General features: G+C 35.7%; 1 long non-coding RNA gene across 1 annotated transcript; it reads left to right on the top strand.

Annotated features, from left to right (window-relative positions):
- The first annotated feature begins 1,090 nt into the window (after positions 1 to 1,090).
- On the top strand, positions 1,091 to 3,811 carry LOC137083387 (uncharacterized). The gene is made up of 3 exons (XR_010906495.1): positions 1,091 to 1,216; positions 2,602 to 2,737; positions 3,580 to 3,811. It is a non-coding gene; the product is annotated as an uncharacterized lncRNA (long non-coding RNA).
- The last annotated feature ends 15,302 nt before the right edge of the window (positions 3,812 to 19,113 follow it).

Raw genomic sequence — 19,113 nt, 5'->3', positions numbered from 1 at the left:
GTTAAATTCTATAGTTAAAGTTCTATAGCCTACATTAGTTATTTTTGTAAAGCAAGCTATTTGTAAACTAACCAGAGTAATACTATACATTGTTTATTTTTGATATGTAACTTGAAATGTGTTGCTGTGTTTTATTTTTGTGAAAAAAAATAAAAGAGAAGTGGTTGTTCTGTACATTGTTTATTTGTTAATGCAATTTCTAATTTGTACATTAAACTAATTCTTCTATACATATATTTTCCGGTCAAATTAAAATGTGTAAATTAAAATACTTTGGTCTATACATTACATAAAGTAGGCTACTTTTTACAACTATTTATACAGTATAATTTAGGTTTAACATCAGAAAGAACACAAATTTAAATTAACAGATAAAACAGAAGACAACATTTGTATGTAGGCTACACTTTCATTGAGCTGAGTGGGAGACCATGCTGGTCCGGGATGGGCTGCACAATAGAGACCCTGGCTCAGCCAGAGGGACATCATCCGAGTTGTGTCCACTGTCTTCATGTTTGCTGGACTGAATCAGTCGATGCCATGTCATAAAAAGTACAACGCATTTGAATAATCAAAAAAAAAAAAAAAAAAAAAAGAAGTAGGCTGGGCTACTTCAATAAAGTCTTGGACGTAAATATATAAATGTGAAAATGTATTGTAACGGTTACATTTTAATTAAGAAATAATATGTTAACTAAACCATAGGTTAGGCTTTAAACCTGGTCATTGTCTGGTCTCCTGATGTCGCAGGCTTTGAAGCATGTTAAAATCCGCTCAAAATTCATAAAAAGCGAATAAAAAAAATCTATTAAAAAAAACACTATTTTGCCTCCATTTCTCCTTTTAAAATCCCTTCACAAACCTGCTGTCAGTTTTCACACACCTGCTATAGGTCATTTAATGACGCTTGGTTCAGTGTTGCCAAGTCTGAAATTTGGCTACTTTTACATTATTATTGCTGTGGAATGTTTGTTGCCTGTAGTCCACAGGTTTGAGTTGGCTTTACCCTAGCAATATTTCTATCTCCCATCCGCCGCGTTTTGGCGCATTTTGGCCGTGATTCCGCAACTTTTTATTTGTAATTGGAGGGGTTTTGTTGTGTGGACCTGGCAACCCTGTATCTCGTCCGGTTTGGCTTTCGAAGCGCGCACATTGTCACAGCCTCTGTCACTTTGCTGAAAGACAGGATTTCTTGCTGACTGCCAGTGGATTCAAGGTAAGAACAAACAATTTCTAAACTGAAATGTTAATTAAAGTACATTGTTTTCAAAGCATAAGGTTAATCATAGATTTTTTTAAGTTAAAATTTTAGTTAGACTTCGCTAAATCGTGGCATTTTCCGGCGCCATGACCAAACGATAAGCATAACTGTACCCTATTATAGAAATAATCTTATTTTCTTATAATTAGTAGTATACAAACTGTGAATTATTACAAATATTTTGGAGACTTCAGCATTGAAATTGTAGGCTACCACTGTTTTCCGATATAAATCCCTCAATGGTAGTAATTTCTTAGTTTGTGTAAAGTGTGCACATCAAACTCCCAGAATGAAAGCAGGACTTATTTATATTTCCAATGTAATTATGAGACAAGCGTTCCTGCCTATGTGCTTCTTTTCCTTTTTTATTTAGTGTTAATTTAAATAACAAATGCACAAAAGATTACCAATATAGAAGCGTTATTTATTTTTTTTGCCGTGAGAGGGGCCTTTTTAAAATGGTTTTCTGATAGCAGTGAGCGTTTTGCGGGCTGTTTATGCGTTTATAAAGAAGCGCTATGAGCGTATGAACCAAAAAAAAAAACACCTCTAAGCAGCAAAGCGTCCGACGTCATCTCGTTTTTTTAACACTCAAGAATACTGTTCCAAATAATTTACATTGGCTTCTGAAGGATTTGGTAATACTTGAGTCATAGTAATAGTTCGGATCTTCACTTAATAATTAATTAGGCTATATGCATCATTCTAATTATTAATCTGAATGTAGTACTTCTCAAAGAGGTATGACATTTTTTGTCATTGATTAGCTAATAATTAATTGAACTGAAAACAGTAGAAAAAAAAGGAAATAAGTAATTGGTTATGTAAGAAATTAGGGATATTTCCCCCAAATATAAATCTCAAATTTCTCCTGAGTACCACCAGCCCTGCACAGTTTGTATGTCTCCCTCATCTATCACACCTGATTCAAATCAAGAGCTCATTAGCAGAAACTGCAAAACCTGAAATGGGTGTGTCAGCCCCCTCAACCTTCAACTCCTTTAACGGGTGTTACTCCAGACCGCACCAGGACAGTTCTGCAAGGTGCCAGTTCTTCATTTAGAGATAAGACATAATGCTTTTATCCAAAATAATGAAATCCAATTTCTCAACTGTTTACATTTACTTTAGACATAAATTATATACATAAAGGTATATAATAAACCTTTGGAGCAAAAATGTTGCTCTTGTCACTTTTGTAAAAATCCACAGAAACCATTTGTGTATAGCAGATATTATATCTGATACCATTATTTTATTTCCTGAAAAATGTCAAAGTGCAGATAACTCCTTTTTGTTGGAATTGAATCTCACTTTAATGCTCTTTAAATATTTTACAGGAAGCTTGAAAAAAAATGTGCTTACAAACTCTATTACCAGAAGAGACGCAGAAAAGGCAGTGTCAAAGTGGCTAATCGGTGCCAGGGACAGGGGAGGACACCGCACTGTGAGGGCACGTGGTGGACAGCAAGACGGGTAAATAATTTAAGACTTGCTTGGTTTTAAATGGTAATAAAAACTATAAAAAGATAAGAATGATAGTGCATATCAATACAAATTCAAAATTGTTTTACCATTTGAGAGCTGTTACATACAGTGCAGATGAGGGACGTTGATTTTACTGATCTTTTTTTTTTTCAATCATATATCACTCATAAATGATTAAATACAAAAAGAATAGTAGCTATTAAGATTGATGTGATTTGGAATGCCTGATAAAAAATATGATCAGAAAATCAACGTGCCTGAAAATCTGCACGCAGTGTAGAGCGACCATAACTTGTTACAGTGACTTGTCCTGGAATCTGTCAGCTCTGCATACCCACTTCAGGTCTTGCATAATCTCAGGTCTTCTATAATAAGCTGATAAGATGAATCAGATGTATTAGATGAGGAAGACATACAAAGGCTGCATCTGACAACTTATGCAGCTGACTCGTTGCCTCTCCGACCTATCAGCCAACGACTTAACAGGCAGCGCTTAGATAGTAAGGTACCTCACAAAACTGATTTCGGACAGACTTATGAGGCAGCACAATGGTTTAATGATCTACAACAAAACAGAAAGAGCATTGGTAACAGCATGTATTTTCTACAATACTAATTTCTCATCAAAATTACTTCAAAAGTGGTAAAAGTTGGTCAAAATGTACTTTTTTGCACAGCCAGTATGTTCAGTGCTGAGGGTATTTCAGGACAAATTTACAAACTTCTGATCTAGACCAACTTCATGTGGGGTACCAAAAGGCTTTAAGTGTGAAAAGGGGAATAAAAAAAGTGGAACAATGGTTGATTTAATTTATTTTGTCTTTTCAAAGGGTCGTTGGGAGGCCGACGACAGAGGAGTGAGGAGCTGCACTGTTTTCTTTTTCCATTTTGTTTGTGAAATACATTATTTTTGAGTGTTCAGATATGCAATTTATGTCAAATTAAGTTTGTCAGGAGCTTCATTTTAATGTATACATTTTTTATTGTTGATATTTTTGTGTTATAAAGTTATAAATGTTATAATAGTCATATTTGAATTGTTCCTAATAAACCTTGATTAATAACGTAAATCGTAAACTGGTTTCAGTTCATTGAATACCTTTAACATTTGAATGTAGTTAGTGGATTACATGTAATGTTTGTATTACGGGGTTTACTGTAAAATAAGGTAACCCAAACAGAAAATGTGCAAGCCCATATATATATACCCGTTGTGGCCCATAAGAGCCCAACATTACACCTATCTGGGTCCCGTCATCAGCCCATATGGGCAGACCCATGTAGGCCCCAAATGGGTGCTACCTGAGTTACCCATATGGGCCTAGTATGAGCCCATCAAGAGACCCATCTTCAACCCATCTGGGCAAACCCATGTAAGCCCCAAATGGGTTCTACCTGGGTTAACCATGTGGGCCCGGTATGAGCCCATCAAGATACCCACCATCAACCCTTCTGGGCAAACCCATGTGGGGCCTCCATGGAAACTGAGGACAAAATTAGCTGGGTCCCAGTTGGGTAGCCCAGGTGGGCCCCAGATATCAGCCCATGAGCAACCCCTTTGGGCCCCACATGGGTGTGTTGGCTGGGTAGGCACTCGTCTTCTCTTCTTAAAGTTAGTATCTTCCACACAGTTTTTCGACTCCAAAGCAAGCAACCTATCATCTATGGACAGCAACCTGGAGATTACTAAAGTTAACTGCTCGTTAAAATCGGCAGCAAACTGAGCAAGCTGACGAGATATCCCAATGATTGCATTCAGCTGTTTCTACCCGCCGTTGTTACGGATCAACTGGGGATCATGTTATCTGGGGACGGGCGCGTGCACGCAGCTAGTTTTACCTGGATTTATATGGAGCTAGAAATATGACTAAATGATCTGAATTTGAATTGTATAAATCTGAATTATTGACAAGTGTAATCTAACAAAATTGAATATTATGTTGCATTTTACATAGTTCTGAATTTGAATTTTTTAAAATGTTGAATATAGAACCTTTGAAATTGAACACATCTGAAATGTTTTTGTGTCGAAATTGTTTAGACATGTATTTTCAAACAGCAGATATTTTGTTCTGAATTAGGCTAATCGACTGGAAATATTCAGTTTTTGAAAATACAGATTCAAGATTTCAGATGAAAAAGAAATTCAGATCATCAAATTCAATATTCTAAAATACAGATCATCAAATTCAATATTCTAAAATTCAGATCATCAAATTCAATATTCTAAAATTCAGATCATCAAATTCAATATTCTAAAATTCAGATCGCAGAAATTCAGATCTTACAGAAAGTAGGCCAGAGGTCATCAGGGAAGAGTAAAGGATGTCAGAAAAATCCAACGGAGCACCATATCTGATCATTTCATTTCCTATTTGTAATGGAATAAAGAGAAAAGATCAAACAACCCCTTTATACTTTTTTGTTTATTTTAGATTAATGCACAGAAAAAGAGATTTCGGCTAGATTTCTCATTTTTCGTGTGGTTTACCGCACAATTGAATAAGGTTGGGTACTGATTAATATTTTATATTTCAGATAAACATTTTTTTCTGTGAAACGGGTTAAGTTGCACAGAGAAGTTGCCTGATCTAGGACATGCCCAGTACAGTTTAAGAAGCGGTAGTCTTCTACTGCTATAAGACTACTATTTTGTTGAAGAGACCTGGGCTGAATCTGAAATCGCCCCCTATACCCTCAATACCTGCAAACAAGTTTCAAAATCCGGCCTATCAGGTAGAGAACAGAGTAAATTGTATGTACTGTACAGTGTATTGGGGGGATTTTTGGTGGTATAAATATATTGATTTTGTAGTAATATTCTCATCAGTGTTCTGTCAGCTTTTACATAGGCCTAATTAAATCTGCATATTTGTGATATTTACCCCAGGGCGTTATGTCATTTTATTAAGGCCATTTTTTAAAATCTTATTAAATGTATGCATTTCATGTTCAATTCTTACATTTGATTAATAAATGCAGTTATATGGCTTTTACCAATCAAATTAATTAATTTAAACTGCAAAAATAAAACAGCAATGAATAATGTTATGAGATTGATGTTCTAAATGTTTGAATATACAAATAAAAAAATGCAATGATACTTTTAAACATGAAACTAAACCGCCAATAGGTGGCAGCAAAAGATCGTCTTAATGAGTGAGTCATTGAGTCGTTCATTCAAATGATTCATTCAAAACGCTGATTCATTCAGTTCAAAACACCGCGCTGAGTGTTGTTCCTTTGGAACTATATTCGTTGGTGAAATCATAGTTGAAATAGAAAAAAAATAAGGTTTTTGAATCTAAAATGTAAGTACCTAATAATGAATTATGCTACACAATTTACGATTGCAATGTAGCTATTTGAAATCGTTTAGATTGCTGCTCACTTGTTTTGATTTCTCCACGAATGTCTCACAAAGAGATAGGCAGCGCCAGCCTCAACGCGACTTTGTTACCAGAGATCCACTCCATTATCAGTCGCTGTTTACATTGAATATAATAATAAATAAATTATCTGGTTATTTTAATGTTTTATTTGTCCTGTCGGGAAAGTAAAACCCTCTTTGATTTGTCCCAGACAAAGATAATGTGGAGCCCTTATAGTCAGCCCTGTGTGTTCATTCATGATTTCTCTCGTGCTGTAAAGCAGAGGTGATTGGTTCATGTCATGAGCGCTGCCGTTTGTTTGAACCGAGGGCTACAGTGATCTGTGACTGTCACGCCATAGACTGTTAAAAAATAGGTCACGCATCATTAGAGCATTATTATTGTTAACAACTTCACCCCCCACCCCCGAAAGAAAACTCATTCATCTACATTCATTCACTTTTTCGAGTTAACTGTATTAGTGGACTAAAGTAGGGAATAGTGAGGGTTTATGGGGGCGATTTTGGATTCAACGCTTGAGAACGACAGATGACGTCAAACGCTTAGATTTTCTTCACTAATCAGCGATTTGTAAATCACGCACGAAAAATGAGAAATCTAGCCGAAATATCTTTTACTGTGCATTAATTTAAAATAAACAAAAAAGTATAAAGGGGTTGTTTGATCTTTTCTCTTTCTTCCATTACAAATAGGAAATGAAATGATCAGATATGGTGCTCCATTGGATTTTTCTGACATCCTTTACTCTTCCCTGATGACCTCTGGCCTACTTTCTGTAAGATCTGAATTTCTGCGATCTGAATTTTAGAACATTGAATTTGATGATCTGAATTTTAGAATATTGAATTTGATGATCTGAATTTTAGAATATTGAATTTGATGATCTGAATTTTAGAATATTGAATTTGATGATCTGAATTTCTTCTTCATCTGAAATCTTGAATCTGTATTTTCAAAAACGGAATATTTCCAGTCGATTAATTCAGAACAAAATATCTGCTGTTTGAAAATACATGTCTAAACAATTTCGACATAAAAACATTTCAGATGTGTTCAATTTCAAAGGTTCTATTCAACATTTTAAAAAATTCAAATTCAGAACTATGTAAAATGCAACATAATATTCAGTTTTGTTAGATTACACTTGTCAATAATTCAGATTTATTCAATTCAAATTCAGATCATTTTGTCATATTTCTAGCTCCATATTAAAACTCCTGCTACCCTGATTTGCATTTGTATAGCTCACAGCATGTTCATTTACATGTTAAAGCCTCCCCTGGAGTTAAGGGAAGGGGGGTCTTGGGGGGGACAACTGCCAAGCAAGGCCCACGTCAATTTCTGACAATTCACGGCAGTTTTCGGTGTCGCCTGCAAACTGCCGTGTACAGTCGTAAACCTGATCTTCCACGACAATCTACAGTGCCGCTTACTGACGAAAATCCCACTTTTCATGGAGTGAATAGTCAAATATTTTGAGCTCTTGGCACCAACTTTTAATAGGAAAGTCATTAACGTAGCTGTCAACAAAATTTCTATACGTTTTCGTATGTAAGATATTTTTTACTTGAAACATGCCCAAACCAGCACAAAAAAGAGCCAGTGACTCCGGGAAGACTGATTCACATGTGTCTGCTAATAACGATCATAGCTACGAAGGTGGTTTGATTCGAGACAAACATATGATGGAAGATGAAGACGAATTTCCGCCATTCCCTGTAACTCCATCTAAACCTCCACTTGCAAAAGAGCCAACATTCTCCAACCTGAAAACAGGGAAATCGAACTTCGATGAAATAATCACGACGCTCGCTAATCTCATTAATACACGAAGTGATGCTCTGGAGTCGATGGTGCAAACCGCCTGTGCAGAAATAAAAGAGCTGAAGAGCAAAATGCTGTACGTGGAAAAACGGATCGACAGGGGTGAACAGACAACCAGGCTGTGCTTGAGTCGGGTAACGGATTTAGAGCGGTACGGAAGGCGTTGGAACCTGCGGCTACACGGATTGCCAGAGGTGGTCAAAGAGAACGTGCGAGAAGAAGTCATCCGTGTATGCCATGAATTGCTTCCACATGAAGCGACGAAACTACCAGATGCTAGAGATGTCGCTCACCGACTGGGCACGAAGCACCCTAACGAAAAGAGGCCCCGTGCAAAAATCATTCGCTTCACAGCCAGAAGATGATGGAAAGTCTGCTTACTTTGTCGGAGGTCGCGGATTCATTGATGGTACTGAAGTGACAGTGTGAGAGGAGCAGACAAAGGACTGATCTCGATATTGTTGATTTCCATTGCTGCTAAATCTATAATATTTACGGATATTATGTAGGCTACCAGCAGTTTACTCTCAAGTTCGGGTCGAGACTTCAGTGACCTGCCCTTTGGAATGTTTCGCAGTATTTAAATACTGTTCGTTTATTCTTTCATAATATTCTGAAAGTTTAAAGAGAACATTTACGTTTTGACAGCCAGCGTGGTGTTTTTGAGTTATTATTTTCCTAATATTTATTTAGTGTTGCTAAAGGTGCTCATCTTGATACTACTTTGATTTCAAGTGTTTACTGATTGATCAGTAAATTCAACGGTTTACTCTTTAACTAGTTTGTCTTATCTATCTTTTATTTCATTTAATGCTAGGGGGCTAAGAAATAACGTTAAAAGGAAAGCTCTTTTTCTTTATGCTAAACAATTTAGGACAGATTTTTGTTTTGTACAAGAAGCACACTCAATTAAAGAGGACAGTAAATTTTGGACATCACAATGGGGTAATTCGGTATGGTTTTCTCACGGGTCTGAACATTCAGCTGGAGTTATTACCTTAAATAATAGATTTAATGGAGTTGTTTTACATACACAATGCGATCCTGCAGGACATTTTATTTGCCAAGTAATTAAATATGTTGATAATATATTAATCTTGGGGAATTTATATGGATATAATCACAGTCAGGGTAACAATAATCTTTTTGAATCCATTGAAAATATACTTATTGTTTGGCTAAATAAGTATCCAAATGCCACTGTATTACTTGGAGGGGATTTTAATATTGTGTTGGATGGTTCAGTTGATAAATGGCCACCAGGTAGACCAAATATAAATAACAATAGTCTCAAAAACTTCATGGATAAATTCAATCTCATAGATATTTGGAGAGCCAAATTTCCACGTAATAAATCATTTACTTGGAGCAATAAAACAGGGTCCAGTCAGTCTAGAATAGACTTTTGGTTAGTGTCTGAGAACTTAAATAAAGATGATGTAGTAGTTGATATTACTTCTCCATTAACAGACCATAAAGCTATAAGTATTAATATTAAGATATCTAACACAAACTGTCTAAACAATGGATCATACTGGAAACTCAACAATTTATTGTTACTGTATGATGAGGTAAAAAGAGAGATCTCTAGACTGATATGCCAATTTTTGTGGTAAAGCTAACAAAGAGAATTAATTTTGTTCAAATTGGGAACTTCTGAAATTTGAGGTCACTAAATATTTAAGAAAATTTGGAAGCCGATTAGCCAGATACAGAACAGTTGAAGAAACCAATATTATTGCTGAAATTACAAAGTTATCAAATAAATGTCCAGACAGTTTAGTAGATGATGAAAAATTATTACTATCAGATTTGCAAATTAGACTTGATGAACTCTATAGAAGGAAAGCTGAAGGTGCATTTGTTCGATCAAGGAGACGTTGGCTCGAAGAAGGCGAGCAAAATTCGCAATACTTCTTTAATTTAGAGAGACACCGCATTAATAATAACATTAGTCAACTAAATGTGAATGGGGTTATAACAAAGGACCATAAACTACTATTTAGATATTGTTGTGAATTTTATAAGAAAATATATACCTCTAATTACTCTCCAACTATATCTGATGCTTTTTTGAGTTCTATAGAGGTGAAGGCTATTGACAAAAACGAAAGTGAACGTTGTGATATGCCTATTTCTGTTGACGAAGTGATCAAGGCAATTAACAATTTGAAAAATAATAATAAATCGCCAGGTACTGACGGTTTGACTGGGGAATTTTATAAGGTATTTGCTGATGATTTGGCCCCATTTTTACTCAAAATGTTTAATGAAAGTATTAAAAATCAGTGCCTTCCTCCCACATTAACTCAAGGGTTAATCACACTACTTCCCAAACCAAAAAAAGATTTATTTTTTCTTGACAATTGGCGTCCAATTAGTTTACTCAATAATGATTATAAAGTATTTGCCATGATTTTTGCTAAAAGACTTAAATCTGTGTTAGACTCAATTATAGAAGAAACACAGTCTGGATTCATGAGGAACAGGCATATTACAAACAATATAAGATTAGTGTTAGATATTCTGGATTATCCTGAATTTAATGTGGACAATGGATTTATTCTTTTTCTTGATTTCTGTAAGGCCTTTGACTCTGTAGAGCATCAGTTTATTTTTGAGTCACTTTTAAAATTTGGTTTTGGATTTTTTTTTTACTAATGCAATCAAGACCCTTTACAAAAACTGTAACAGTTCAATTAAGTTGTTAGGTGGCACCTCTCGTAGATTTAATGTATCTAGAGGGATTAGACAGGGTTGCCCTGCTTCTCCATATTTATTTTTGATAATAAGCCAACTCCTTGCAAATCATGTTAAAGCTAGTGCGATTAAAGGTATGTCTATTATGAATAAAGATTTAGTTATAACGCAATTAGCAGATGATACCACCCTTTTTCTTAGAAATGAAAATCAAATCCCCATCGCAATTAATGTTATAGAAGAGTTTTCTAAAGCAGAAAGCTTTCTAAAGGTGTCTATTTAAATGCAAAGAAGTGTGAACTTATGGCAGTTAAAGAATGTTCTGTGGCGTCTTATTGTAATATTCCAGTTAAAACAGAAGTAAAATACCTAGGAATTATCGTAAATAAGAATCAGCAAAATAGAAGTTTATTAAATTTTAATCCTGTTATTCAAAATACCCAAAAGAAGTTAAACCAATGGCTTTCAAGAGATTTATCGTTAAGAGGGAGAGTTTTAATTTGCAAAGCAGAAGGTATATCTCGGGTAACTTATACATCTATGGCTCTTCATGTTGATAATAAAATATCAAAAGAGATTGATAAGATGCTCTTTAATTTTGTTTGGAATAATAGGATACATTATATAAGGAAAACTATTTTAATGAACTCATATGAAAATGGTGGCCTTAACTTCCTAGACTTTACTACATTAAACAATACATTTAAAGTTAACTGGATCAGACAATTTGTTAAATATCCAGCCTCCATTTGGAATATAATTCCCTTTCATATTTTATCCAACTTAGGTGGCATACATTTCTTTCTTGTTTGTAATTTTGATATCAACAAAATACCGGTGAAGCTTTCAGCATTTCATCGTCAAGCTTTTCTTGCATGGAATCTGATTTTCAAACACAACTTCTCACCACACCATTACATTATTTGGAATAATAAGGATATTTTATATAAACAAAAGTCTATTTTCTACAAAAATTGGTTTCATAATAATATTGTCTTGGTAGATCAGCTGTTTAACTCTGATGGCCTTCTTTTTACATATGAAGAATTCATCAAAAAGGTGAATATTCCTATAACACCAAAGGAATTTTCTTCTGTTTTTGGTGCAATCTCTTCTAAAATATGTATGTTGTATAAACAACAAAAAAGAGTAAATTTTCAGCAACCTCCATGCCTCTCACCAAACCATTCGCCTGTAGGTAAAATATGTTTCTCCTATAATAATTATAATAGATCAATAAGAGCACTATTCCAAAATTATATTGTGTCAAAACCAAATGTAATTGCATATTGGAATCGATTTATAAGTAATGTGGATTGGAAAAAAGTCTGGCTTCTGCCTAATAGGTATCTATTAACAAATAAGGTTAAAGAAGTGTCTTTTAAGCTTCTCCACAAAATCTACCCAGCTAAACATTATTTAATTAAATTTAAAAAAGATATAGATGTAAGTTGTAGTTTTTGCATGCAGAAACCGGAAACAGCTGTTCATTTATTTTGGCACTGCCCTTATGTGTCTTTTTTTTTGGCAAAATGCACTTGATTTTATTGTTGAAAATGTTGATGGAAATTTTATTTTACAATGGAAAGATGTTCTTTTAGGCATTTTTGTAAACTCCAAAGATAAACAGGTTTGCACTTATTTTATAAATTTTATTATTTTAATGGCCAAATTCCATATCCACAAATGTAAATTTTCAGGTAAAAAAACATGTTTTATAGCATTTAAAAATGAAGTGAACTATTATATGGAATCTATATTACCCTCAAAGAAACAAAAAGCTATAAGAATTTTGCAAGCATGTAAACTTTTTAATGTATTCCTGTAATTTTTTTATATCCCCCTAGCATTCCAAATGCATTTTCTGTTATGGTAATTGGATTGTGTTTCTGTTCTGTTAAATGTTCAATAAAAAAAATAAAAAATTTGTCGAAACGTCACTTTGCGCATGCGTGCTAACACATACGTGACGCAATATTCGTGACGTCACCGCGCTACAGTCTGCAGCGAGGAGTATTTGGGCTAATGTGAGTTATAAATTATCTCTAAAAGACGTTATATGCTCTTTCTCAAACAAAAGCTAAATGATTGAACTTGTGGTGAACTTCTACATCTTGCATGGTAAATATTATATTCATAAACAAAAATTTGCCTGTCCCTAAATGTAGTTTATTTTTTAAAAGAGATGGAATTGCTGAACAAAGCTTTACAATTAATTAAAAACAAAAAGAATGACACCTTGTTAAACTTTATGGATGAATTCTTTATAATCTAATGTCCCCACTATGCTCAACAATTTATATGAATATTGAATTTGTCAGTAAGAAAAAGGAAGAAATACTTGTCTTTATTATTTTTATCATTTGTTTATTTTTTAATTTTTTATTAAATCTTTTTATTTTTATTTTTTTTATAGCTTTTTTTTATTTTTTTTCTTGTTAACCTTGTTGAAAACATGTGGCTACTGTCCTGTGAAGCTTTTTTGTTGTATGTTGGATTCAATGTTGTAATTCATATGTTCTCTTAATAATAATAATAAAAAAAAAGTATTTGGGCTGCTTCCGGCATCAGATGTGGACATCGGAGAAAGGTAGGAGCTTGTGGGAGAGTTATAGATCATTCGTTCTAAATGTAGTAACTAAATGACGCTGGTTGCATGTTTCTGCTTAATAGTGAGCTCCGATTGCTTGACTGCTATTCCTGTATGACATGAGAGACCACAACAGTGGTCTCACACCACTGTTGTGGTGGCTGCCGTTGTTGTGTGTATGCCCCTGATTATGCACGCATCATTTCATCATTGTCTAAATGGGCATTCACGAAGTTTAGGCAGAGGGCACACCAGAACGCGCGTATAAATCGCGTATAATTTGTAAAGCATTAACATATAACTGTAACACTTTGTTTGTGTTTCAGGTGTTCTCCCCAAAACACCGGGCGCGTTGACCGCTAGTTTGGGCGTGTCTCACGTCCTGTCCACGGATAGCGTTGCTGTTTTGTTTGTGCTGATTTTTCCCTTTTATATTTTCTTTTTTCTTCTTTTTTTCCGGTGTTGTGTAATATTCAGTTCCTGTGAAGAACTGTTCCAGTGGGTGGAGTAATCATGAATATTCATGATAGTTCTCGCGTTGTGGGCGTGGCCTTGAGACAACGCAAACTAATGCCTAGTTCAGACTGCACGATTTTCAAACTCGTCGGGTCACTGCTCTATTCACACTGCATGACTATCTGGGGTATCATTCAGTCACTGCTGTGTTCACACTGCACGATGGTTTGATGACAGAGGAGTTCACACTGCATGACTGAACAAGAGGAAGAATCATAGACAGTAAAAGAAATGGACCGAGCGATCCCATTGACGTCAACGGCTAAATAATGAAGTCAACCTAGGGGCACTCACTTCCTGATGGCTGAGCGAACTGCGCAGGCTCAGACTGAGCTTGAGGACGTAGATGTGACGTGAGCCTCCTGTCTGACAGCTGTAGGTCTTCTAGTAGATGTGGAAAGTGAAAGCTGAATCACGTTGTTTAAATATTTTCTCCCGTTGCTTTTGGCTCACTATGGGCTTCTCCCCATTCTTCCCCCTTGACTTTATCAGACTTCATGTCTCCACGTCCCTCCGACTGTCTCATAGACAGTAAAAGATTGCCTGCGAGCGTCTTCTCAGGTCTATACGGTAATTTCTCAACTGTGCGACAGAGTCGCGTTGGTTATGACGCAATCGTTAGCCTATTTTTACAAAAACAGCTTCTGCGGGGCGATAGTGTAAGATACAGGGTAATGGAGCCTTTTATGCATTGTCATGTTTCTTTAGAAATAAACAATGGACAAATGGAGTCTTTAAACGTCTCAGATGTAAAGTTATTCACTGTCAAAGTGACTCAAAAATGAATGGGAGTCAATGGGATGCTAACAGCAGGTGATGGCTTGGTTAGCAATGGCAGCCCCTAGGGGTGGAACGCTTTCCGAGCGCTAGATTACCCCCTTGGGAAGAATCGCCGACAACTCTCTCTCTCTCCGGTGCGCAAACTACGTTTCCCAAACACACGTGCGATGTGACAAGTAAACAACGTGAGATCACACGTGCGTCAGACCGGAGTTCTCGCGCGTGACTTGGAATTGTTATTAAAAATGATAAACTGCACAAAGTTTGCTTCAAATTGTATGTGCGCTGATTTGTGGAGAAAAAGAAAAAAGATTATGGCGGAAGAAATTGTTGGGGAGACAGAGGGAGCCAGGATTTTGTTCTGCAAAGACAGTTTGAGGTAAATAAATAATTTTGTAATGTGCTGCTGCTGTGGCTGGATGTGCAAATGTTTGTCCTTTGTTTCTGTTTGATAGAATTGTAAATATATCTATTAAAATACTGAAATTATGCTCTATAACTCCTCCCTGAACCTCCTGCTGCCCTGTATCTCTTTCATTGGCTGTCAGTGTAATTTTCAGTCAGAACGCTGTTCACACAGCAGGAGTTTGAATCGCCGACAGGTCCAGATATTTAGCATGCCAAATATCTCACCGGCGTCGGCGGCTTGTCGGCGATTCTCTCTGATCGCGTCTTTGATTATTCACACTGCGTGATTGTCACTCGCGTGCATGAGCACCGATTTGCCTGTGATCTCGGGCATTTGTCGGCGATTTCACAAAACCTGTCGGCGACTCAAAATCGGGGCAAAAATCGGACAGTGTGAACTAGGCTTAAGCCTAGTTCAGACTGCACGATTTTGAAACTCATCGGGTCACTGCTCTATTCACACTGCATGACTATCTGGCCTATCATTCAGTCACTGCTGTGTTCACACTGCACGATGGTTTGACGACAGAGGAGTTCACACTGCATGACTGAACAAGAGGAAAAATCGCCGACAACGCTCTCTCTCTCCGGTGCGCAAACTACGTTTCCCAAACATACGTGCGTTGTGCCGAGTAAACAACGCGAGATCACACGTGCGTCAGACCGGAGTTCTCGCGCGAGACTTTGAATTGTTGTTTAAAATGATAAACTGCACAACGTTTGCTTCAAACTGTATGTGCGCTGATTTGTGGAGAAAAAGAAAAAAAAGATTATGGCGGAAGAAATTGTTGGAGAGACAGAGGGAGCCAGGATTGTGTTCTGCAAAAACAGTTTGAGGTAAATAAATAATTTTGTAATGTGCTGCTGCTGTGGCTGGATGTGCAAATGTTTGGCCTTTGTTTCTGTTTGATAGAATTGTAAATATATCTATTAAAATACTGAAATTCTGCTCTATAACTTCTCCCTGAACGTCCTGCTGCCTGGTATCTCACTCTTTCATTGGCTGTCGGTCATCGCCGATGTAATTTTCAGTCAGAACGCAGTTCACACAGCAGGAGTTTGAATCGCTGACAGGTCCAGATATTTAGCATGCCAAATATCTCACCGGTGTCGGCGACTTGTCGGCGATTCTCTCTGATCGCATCTTTGATTATTCACACTGCGTGATTGTCACTCGCGTGCACGAGCACCGATTTGCCTGTGATCTCGGGCATTTGTCGGCGATTTCGCAAAACCTGTCGGCGACTCAAAATCTGGGCAAAAATCGGGCAGTGTGAACTAGGCTTTAATTTGAGCACGCTCCTCAAATCGCTACCTGTTTCATGGATAATTCAAAAGGATAATGACGTGACAATACTAGGCATTTACTGCAACAGTCAGTTAACTTTTTAAAAAACAATTGTTTAGAATTTTAGTACAATTGAATAGTTTGTGTAATGTGATAGGCTACATCGTCTGAGTTGTTGTGCAAGATTGATTAGGCATTCAGATGTTTCGTCTTATTTAAGAGCAATGTATGAGTGAATAACCTACACTCGTCTAGGCCAAGCGGCAACCTCCCGCGATCTCTCTTGAAGCCAATACGGAAGTAATGTAAACTGCAATTCCTCAACTGGCCACTAGGGACAGGCTCCAGAAGGGAGCAGAATCTCATTGAGCCCCATGTTAAAATTCTCAACTTTAAATCAGAAAAAAACATGTTTACAGCCTGGTACAAATTGTGGTTTTGGCTTATAAGGCTAATGTTGATCTTCATGACAACTCTGAGGGGGGTGAATTTTTTTATAACTCATTCGTTTACGTTATATAAAGCCTTAAGGTTCTGCATAATTAAGGGCGTGGTTACAAGTGGATAGCCATTTATCCGCCGTCTATAGTTATTGCGTCACCTCAGCTCCGCGCACATCCCGCCTTTTTGCCCATTTTCTGTTATCCGGGAGTGGCACGCGCGCTGACTCGCTCACAAGATGGCAAAGCCCAGCTCGACTCTACTTTAAGCTTCAGAACGGCTTATCAGAAGCCTATGGGTGACGTCACGGACACTACGTCCATATTTTTTTTACAGTCTATGGTCTAGGCTAACACACATTTTTTTCATGTCTTTATAGCTTTTTTATTTCATTTCTGAGGCTTTAATTATAATTTTAATAGTAGATTTACTTGTACCACACATATTTTTAAAGCTTTATCAAAGCAAAATCTTTACATATAGGCTACACCTGCTGCTATACTTTCTGTCTCTATGATTTACTTTTTCATATTCTCTTTAAAATGAGCAACATATTTATAAGAAATGGCTTAAATTATATATTTAACTCTTCTTTATCACTTAAACAGATATAGCATAATAGACACTAAAAATACTATTTTGTATTTTACAAACTTTTTTGATATATGCATTCAATTTCATCATGTCCTCTGTGCATGATGAAGTAATCAAGTAATCAACTTTCACAAGAACTAAACCATGAAAAGGAAAAAAAATAAAAATACTAAAAATATTTTTAGACTATGTTGTAGAATACACTTAAATTTGGCTAAATGAAAAATTGAGATGTGATCAGTTACTAGAAAATTTTCAGTTGGAGACCTGATTTTTTATTTGCAGTGGCTAAACTACCTCTAATCATATATATTAATCATGTGAAACTATAGTTATTTATTATTTATTTATTTAACAATTTTCCTAATTTGCCGTGTCCCTGAAGTCATCTTACACCCTGTTAGTACGTACTTTCTCGACTTCCAAAAAAGACCATTCCATGGAGACCATTTTCGTAAATTAAGAAATGTATTTGTCTTTGTCCTGCAGGAATTCAACTGTACAAACTGAAGTAATCTTCAACTCTCACTCCTTCCTTTTTTGTAGTTTTTGAAATGTTATCTCACTCTTAAAGATCCACCCTGTTTATAAAGCTATGTTTTGAAGAATGCTTGTCAGATAAAAAATGTAAAACATATCTGACATAGATAGAAGGTTATAGAGGGTTGTAGAAGGTTAGCTTAGCTTAAAAATGTCCACCCTGTTAGATTTTATAGGTCCATAGACCTAACAAGGTGAAAATTCTAATAGAATAGTTGTATTTAGTGTATATTGAAAATTATATATATATATATATATATATATATATATATATATATATATATATATATATATATAATATAATATATATATATATATATATATATATATATATATATATATATATATATATATATATATATATATATATATATATATGTGTGTGTGTGTGTGTGTGTGTGTGTGTATTCGGTATATTCTGTGTATATATATACTTCAGCTCTTACATCTAAAACAGACAGTAACTTTAGGATATGATGATGAATATATGCATAACAAAAGCAACATGAATTCATTATGACATTGATGATGAAGACATGTGTAGCCTATATTTTTCCTATTCCCTTTTAAAAATAGTAGCCTCTGGTCTATGCCCAAGAAGAATGGCCATCCATCAGAACAATGCTTTAAAGCTTTCTGCACTGCACTTTATTGCAATGTTAATCATAACGACAAGATTAATAAAACATTTTCCTCAGCAGGTATGTTAACAGAAACACTGGCTAATATAATTAACAAGAAACTCACACCAAGCTAGTTTTTAAACATTTTATTAGGACACAAATAATGAATAATGTAGACGATTCACTCATTGTTTGCTCTGGGTCCTTATCTATTTATCTGAACGCCTAAAATGTCAGGAAAACCAACTCAGACGATTGATCATATTACACAAACAGTGCAGTTAATGCCTAGTATTGTAACGTCATTATCCTTTTGAATTATCCATGAAACAGGTAGCGATTTGAGGAGCGTGCTGAATATTCAGTTCCGTTAGTTTGCGTTGTCTCAAGGCCACGCCCACAACGCGAGAACTATCATGAATATTCATGATTACTCCACCCACTGGAACAGTTCTTCACAGGAACTGAATATTACACAACACCGGTCAAGGAAACATTGGAAACGTCCTACCCTATGATTGGAGTGATTAATTTGTTTGATTTAATTATTAGGTTGTTTCTTTTGTTTTGTTGAACTTCTTTCATTTATATTTAGCCTGGAGTGGTATTCTGTTTTTTTTTATTTGTATTTTCAACTATTTAGTTGATTTCTATTTTCTTTGTCTACA

This window comes from Pseudorasbora parva, chromosome 1 (genome assembly GCF_024679245.1).
Source record: "Pseudorasbora parva isolate DD20220531a chromosome 1, ASM2467924v1, whole genome shotgun sequence".
NCBI lineage: Eukaryota > Metazoa > Chordata > Actinopteri > Cypriniformes > Gobionidae > Pseudorasbora > Pseudorasbora parva.
The sequence above is the reverse complement of the archived record's forward strand: the minus strand, read 5'-3'. Positions and strand labels throughout refer to the sequence as shown.